Here is a 7863-nt window from a genome sequence, read left to right on the forward strand (position 1 = left end):
TTTCATTTTTTTCTTTTACAAATTAATAACAAAATGAAAAGCTGAAATGTGTGGAGTCATTAAGCATTCAACCCCCTTTTTATGACACACCAAAATAACTTCAGGAGTAAACATTTTCTTAACAAGTCACATAAATTGCATGGACTCACTGTATGTGCAATATTAGGGTTCAACATGATTTTTGAATGACTACAGTGGTTCCTCCTTTAAAAGTTGCGTCATACTATGGCACGTCATTTAATTGTCATCCATTTTTCTGCTAATTCAAGTTAGTGCTAGTTTGACCAGAAGAGGGCATCTCTGAGAAGCATTTGATAGTCTTCCATATTGTTATTACTAGAGACGGGGAGGGCACGCGAGAGACTGGGGTTCAATTACCCGACGGGGAGGAATGAGTAGGCTGTCCTTGCAAATAAGAACTTGTTCTTAACTGATTCCATATGTGTTATTTCATAGTTGTGATGTCTTCACTATTATTCTAAAATGTAGAAAATCGTAAAAATAAAGGAAAATCCTGGAATGAGTAGGTGTGTCCAAACTTTTGACTCGTACTTGCTTAATTCATTTTATTAATATTATGGTGTTTTTATTCTAAGAAAAATGAAAAAAAAAACTTCTGGAGAGAGTTTGCTGCACTGAAAGTAAAGGGGCTGAATAATTTTGCACGCCCAGTTTTTCAGTTTTTGATTTGTTAAAAAAGTTTGAAATATCCAATAAATGTCGTTCCACTTCATGATTGTGTCTCACTTGTTGTTGATTCTTCACAAAAAAATACAGTTTTATATCTTTATGTTTGAAGCCTGAAATGTGGCAAAAGGTCGCAAAGTTCAAGGGGGCCGAATACTTTCGCAAGGCACTGTATATCAATATTAGGATGAGCAATGTCAGAGTGGCATAGACTAAATACAGTAGAATAGAAGACAGTATTTACACATATGAGATGAGTAAAGCAAAAATATGTAATGTGTATTAAAGTGACTAGTGTTCCATTATTAAAGTGGCCAGTGATTTCAAGTCTATATATATGGGGCAGCAGCCTCTAAGGTGCAGGGTTACGTAACCGGCAGGAAGCTTCCTAGTGATGGCTATTTAACAGTCTGGTGGCCTTGAGATAGAAGTTGTTTTTCAGTCTCTCGGTCCCAGCTTTGATGCACCTGTACTGACCTCGCCTTCTGGATGATAGTGAGGTGAACAGGCCATAGCTCGGATGGTTGATGTCCTTGATAATCTTTTTGGCTTTCCTTTGATATTGGGTGATGTAGGTGTCCTGGAGGGCAGGTAGTTTGCTGCACCACCTGCAGTTGCAGGCGGTGTAGTTGCCGTACCAGGCAGTGATACAGCCGACAGGTTCATCTCAATTGTGCGTCTTTAAAAGTTTGTGAGGGTTGTAGGTGCCAAGCCAAATTTCTTCAGCCTCCTGAGGTTGAAGAGGTGCTGTTGCACCTTCTTCACCACACTGTCTGTGTGGGTGGACCATTTAAGATCATCAGTGATGTGTACGCATAGAAGCTTTCCACATGCTCCACTGCTGTCCCGTCGATGTGGATAGGGGCGTGCTCCCTCTGCGATTTAATGAAGTCCATGATCAGCTCCTTTGTTTTGTCGACATTGAGTGAGAGGTTATTATCCTTGCACCACACTCCCATGGGCCCTCACCTTGAGGGGGAATATAAACAGTTGTGACTATAACCGAAGAGAATTATCTTGGAAGGTAATACCACTCATGGTTATAATACAGTCAGCATTTGATTGTGAGGTCGGGTGAACAAAAGGACTACAGTTTCTGTATGCCATGAGTGGTTAATCATGAAATATACACCCCCGCATTTTTTCTTCCCGGAGAGTTCTTTAATACTGTCTGCGCGATATACTGAGAATACAGCTGGCTGAATGGACACTGCCGGCTGTGTTTTGGATCAGCCTCGGAAATCACTTCAATTGCCCTGGGGGTTACAAACAAAGGATCCAATTTGGGAAAGTCGCATTCCTGGTTGTAATGTTGGTGAGTTACCACCGCTCTGATATCCAAATGTTCATTCCAGTTATATGTAATGAAACAAAACAATTGTTCAAATGTTCATTCCAGTTATATGTAATGAAACAAAACAATTCCTGGGCTAGTAATGTAAGAAATAACACACAAAAAAACGAAATACTGCAGAGTTGCTTAGGAGTTAGAAGCAGAGCTGACCTATCTGCTGGTGCCATCTTTCCATTTGGCAAATCTGACTATAAATCTATCCTCCTGTTTCCTGCGTACAAGCAAAAACTAAAACGGGAAGTACCAGTGACATGCTCATTACCAAAGTTGTCCGATGAAGCAGATGCTAAGCTACAGGACTGTTTTGCTAGCACAGACTTGAATATGTTCTGGGATTCATTCGATGGCATTGAGGAGTATATAAAATCAGTCACCGGCATAATAAATAAATCGACAACGTCATCCCCACAGCTTCCCATACATACAGTTGAAGTCGGAAGTTCACATACATTTAGGTTGGAGTCATTAAAACTCGTTTTTCAACCACTCCACACATTTCTTGTTAACAAACTATAGTTTTGGCAAGTCGGTTAGGACATCTACTTTGTGCAAGTAACAAGTCATTTTTACAACAATTGTTTACTGACAGATTATTTCACTTATAATTCACTGTATCACAATTCCAGTGGGTCAGAAGTTTATATACACTAAGTTGACTGTGCTTTTAAACAGCCTGGAAAGGCTTACCTTCAAACTCAGTGCCTCTTTGCTTGACATCATGGGAAAATCAAAAGAAATCAGCCAAGACCTCAGAAAACAATTGTAGACCTCCACAAGTCTGGTTCATTCTTGGGAGCAATTTCCAAATGCCTGAAGGTACCACGTTCATTTGTACAAACAATAGAACGCAAGTATCAACCCCATGGGACCACGCAGCCGTCATTCCGCTCAGGAAGGAGACGTGTTCTGTCTCCTAGACATAAAAGTACCTTGGTGCGAAAAGTGCAAATCAATCCCAGAACAAAGGCAAAAGACCTTGTGAAGATGCTGGAGGAAACAGGTACAAAAGTATCTATATCCAGTAAAATGAGTTCTATATCGACGTAACCTGAAAGTCCACTCAGCGAGGAAGAAGCCTCTGCTCCAAAACCGCCTTTTGTGACTCCCAAACCCGCATGCCGGAGCTTAATCAGAGATCTACAGCTGGGGTGGGAGACTCTGTCCATAGGACAACAATCAGTCGTATATTGCACAAATCTGGCCTTTATGGAAGAGTGGCAAGAAGAAAGCCATTTCTTAAAGATATCCATAAAAAGTGTTATTTAAAGTTTGCCACAAGCCACCTGGGAGACACACCAAACATGTGGAAGAAGGTGCTCTGGTCAGATGAAACCAAAATGGAACTTTTTGGCAACAATGCAAGACGTTATGTTTGGCGTAAAAGCAACACAGCCATCACCCTGAACACACCATCCCCACTGTCAAACATGGTGGTGGCAGCATCATGGTTTGGGCCTGCTTTTCTTCAGCAGGGACAGGGAGGATGGTTAAAATTGATGGGAAGATGGATGGAGCCAAATACAGGACCATTCTGGAAGAAAACCCGATGGAGTCTGCAAAAGACCTGAGACTGGGACGGAGATTTGTCTTCCAACAAGACAATGATCCAAAACATAAAGCAAAATCTACAATGTTATGGTTCAAAAATAAACATATCCAGGTGTTAGAATGGCCAAGTCAAAGTCCAGACCTGAATCAAATCGAGAATCTGTGAAAAGAACTGAAAACTGCTGTTCACAAATGCTCTCCATCCAACCTCACTGAGCTCGAGCTGTTTTGCAAGGAGGAATGGGAAAACATTTCAGTCTCTCGATGTGCAAAACTGATAGAGACATACCCCAAGTGACTTACAGCTGTAATCGCAGCAAAAGGTGGCGCTACAAAGTATTAACTTAAGGGGGCTGAATAATTTTGCACGCCCAATTTTTCAGTTTTTGTTTTGTTAAAAAAGTTTGAAATATCCAATAAATGTCGTTCCACTTCATGATTGTGTCCCACTTATTGTTGATTCTTCGCAAAAAAATACAGTTTTATATCTTTATGTTTGAAGCCTGAAATGTGGCAAAAGGTCGCAAAGTTCAAGGGGGCCGAATACTTTCGCAAGGCACTGTAAATATTCCTATTCATGAAAATCACAAATGAAATATATTGAGACACAGCTTAGCCTTTTGTTAATCACCCTGTCATTTCAGATTTTCAAAATATGCTTTACAGCCAAATCTAGACAAGCATTTGTGTAAGTTTATCGATAGCCTAGCATAGCATTACGCCTTGCTAGCAGCAGGCAACCTTGTCATGGAAATCAGAAAAGCAATCAAATTAAATTGTTTACCTTTGATGAACTTCGGATGTTTTCACTCACGAGACTCCCAGGTAGATAGCCAAAGTTCATTTTTTCCCAAAATATTATTTTTGTAGGCGAAATAGCTCAGTTTGTTCTTCACGTTTGGCTGAGAAATCACCCGGAAATTGCGGTCACCACAACGCCGAAAAATATTCCAAATTAGCTCCATAATATCGACAGAAACATGGCAAACGTTGTTTATAATCAATCCTCAAGGTGTTTTTCTAATATCTATTCGATAAAATATCCGTCGGGACAATTCGTTTTTCAGTAGGACCGATTGGAGTAATGTCTACCTCTGTATTTTACGCGAGAATCTCTCTGAGAGCCACCATGTGAACACTTACGCAATGTGGCCTCCTACGGCTATTCTTCAACAGGAATGCGTAAAACTACGTCACAATGCTGTAGACACCTTGGGGAATACGTAGAAAGCGTAAGCTCGTTGATGGCACATTCACAGCTGAATAGGGACTCATGGAACGCAGCGCTTTCAAAACCTGGGGCACTTCCGAATTGGATTTCTCTCAGGCTTTCGCCTGCAACATCAGTTCTGTTATACTCACAGACAATATCTTTACAGTTTTGGAAATTTTAGAGTGTTTTCTATCCACAGCTGTCAATTATATGCATATTCTAGCATCTTGTCCTGACAAAATATCCCATTTAAAACGGGAAAGTTTTTTTTCCGAAAATGAAAATATTGCACCCCTAGTACCAACAGGTTAATAACTTCACTAGGGTAGGGGGCATCATTCGGAATTTTGGATGAAAAGCGTGCCCAAATTAAACTGCCTGCTACAGAAGCTAGGATATGCATAAGATAGGATATGTAATTGGTAGATTTGGAAAGAAAACACTCTAAAGTTTCCATAACTGTTAAAATAATGTCTGTGAGTATAACAGAACTGATATGGCAGGCGAAAACCTGAGGAAGATCCATCCAGAAAGTACTATTCGTTTGAAAGGCTGTTTTTCCATTGAAAGCCTATCCACCATACAAAGATTTAGGACCCAGTTCACGATCTCTGTGGCTTCGTCTACATGTGGCCAGTCTTTAGGCATTGTTTCAGGCTTTTACTCTGAAAAATGAGGGAAATACAGTACTTTCAAGGAGTGGACTCTGGAAATTTCCAGACATAAAGCCAGCGCGTGATCGGGAGCGCGCCTTTCTTGTTTCTCCTTTTCTATTGACAAAGCTTTTGTATGGTTGAAATACACTGCTCAAAAAAATAAAGGGAACACTAAAATAACACATCCTAGATCTGAATGAATGAAATATTCTTATTAAATACTTTTTTCTTTACATAGTTGAATGTGCTGACAACAAAATCACACAAAAATTATCAATGGAAATCAAATTTATCAACCCATGGATGTCTGGATTTGGAGTCACACTCAAAATTAAAGTGGAAAACCACACTACAGGCTGATCCAACTTTGATGTAATGTCCTTAAAACAAATCAAAATGAGGCTCAGTAGTGTGTGTGGCCTCCACGTGCCTGTATGACCTCCATACAACGCCTGGGCATCTCCTGATGAGGTGGCGGATGGTCTCCTGAGGGATCTCCTCCCAGACCTGGACTAAAGCATCCGCCAACTCCTTGACAGTCTGTGGTGCAACGTGGCGTTGGTGGATGGAGCGAGACATGATGTCCCAGATGTGCTCAATTGGATTCAGGTCTGGGGTCTGGGGTCTGCCAGTCCATAGCATCAATGCCTTCCTCTTGCAGGAACTGCTGACACACTCCAGCCACATGAGGTCTAGCATTGAAAAGCATGCATTTGGTTTTACTAGCGTTTAAGAGCATTGAAGCTCGTTTGCAGGTTAGATAGCACAGTGTCCAAGGAAGGGCCAGAAGTATACAGAATGGTGTCGTCTGCGTAGAGGTGGATCAGGGAATCACCCGCAGCAAGATCAACATCATTGATATATACAGAGAAAAGAGTCGGCCTGAGAATTCAACCCTGTGGCACCCCCATAGAGACTGCCAGAGGACCGGACAACATGCCCTTCGATTTGACACACTGAACTCTGTCTGCAAAGTATTTGGTGAAACAGGCAAGGCAGTCATTAGAAAAACCGAGGCTACTGAGTCTGCCGATAAGAATATGGTGATTGACAGAGTCGAAAGCCTTGGCCAGGTCAATGAAGACGGCTGCACAGTACTGTCTTTTATCGATGGCGGTTATGATATCGTTTAGTACCTTGAGCGTGGCTGCGGTGCACCCGTGTCCGGCTCGGAAACCAGATTGCACAGCGGAGAAGGTACGGTGGGATTCGAGATGGTCAGTGATCTGTTTGTTGACTAGGCTTTCGAAGACCTTAGATAGGCAGGGCAGGATGAATATAGATCTGTAACAGTTTGGGTCCAGGGTTTCTCCCCCTTTGAAGAAGGGGTTGACTGCAGCAGCTTTCCAATCCTTGGGGATCTCAGACGATATGAAAGAGAGGTTAAACAGGCTGGTAATAGGGGTTGCGACAATGGCGGCGGATAGTTTCAGAAATAGAGGGTCCAGATTGTCAAGCCCAGCTGATTTGTACAGGTCCAGTTTTTGCAGCTCTTTCAGAACTATCTGGATTAGGGTAAAGGAGAAGCTGCGGCGGCTTGGGTGAGTAGCTGCGGGGGGGGGGGGGGGGGGGGGGGCGGAGCTGTTGGCCGAGGTTGGAGTAGCCAGGAGGAAGGCATGGTCAGATGTTGAAAAATGCTTGTTGAAGTTTTCGATAATCATGGATTTATCGGTGGTGACCGTGTTACCTAGCCTCGGTGCAGTGGGCAGCTGGGAGGTGCTATTGTTCTCTTTGGACTTTACAGTGTCCCAGAACGTTTTGGAGTTAGAGCTAAAGGATGCAAATTTCTGCTTGAAGAAGCTGGCCTTTGCTTTCCTGACTGACTGCGTGTATTGGTTCCTGACTTTCCAAAACAGTTGCATATTGCGGGGAATATTCGATGCAGTCCGCCACAGGATGTTTTTGTGCTGGTCGAGGGCAGTCAGGTCTGGAGTGAACCAGGGGCTATATCTGTTCTTCGTTCTGCATTTTTTGAACGGAGCATGCTTATCTAAGATGGTGAGGAAGTTACTTTTAAAGAATGACCAGGCATCCTGGTATTGAAGCAACATCTCAAGACATCAGTCAGGAAGATAAAGCTTGGTTGCAAATGGGTCTTCCAAATGGACAATGACCCCGAGCATACTTCCAAAGTTTGGGCTTTGGACAACAAAGTCATGGTATTGGAGTGGCCATCACAAAGCCCTGACCTCAATCCTATAGAACATTTGTGGGCAGAACTGAAAAAGCATGTGTGAGCAAGGAGGCCTACAAAACCTGATTCAGTTACACCAGCTCTGCCAGGAGGAATGGGCCAAAATTCACCCAACTTATTGTGGGAAGCTTGTGGAAGGCAACCCGAAGTGTTTGACCCAAGTTAAACTATTTAAAGGCAATGCTACCAAATACTAATTGAGTGTATGTCA

This window comes from Oncorhynchus mykiss, chromosome 7 (genome assembly GCF_057628025.1).
Source record: "Oncorhynchus mykiss isolate SJ-2025 chromosome 7, ASM5762802v1, whole genome shotgun sequence".
NCBI lineage: Eukaryota > Metazoa > Chordata > Actinopteri > Salmoniformes > Salmonidae > Oncorhynchus > Oncorhynchus mykiss.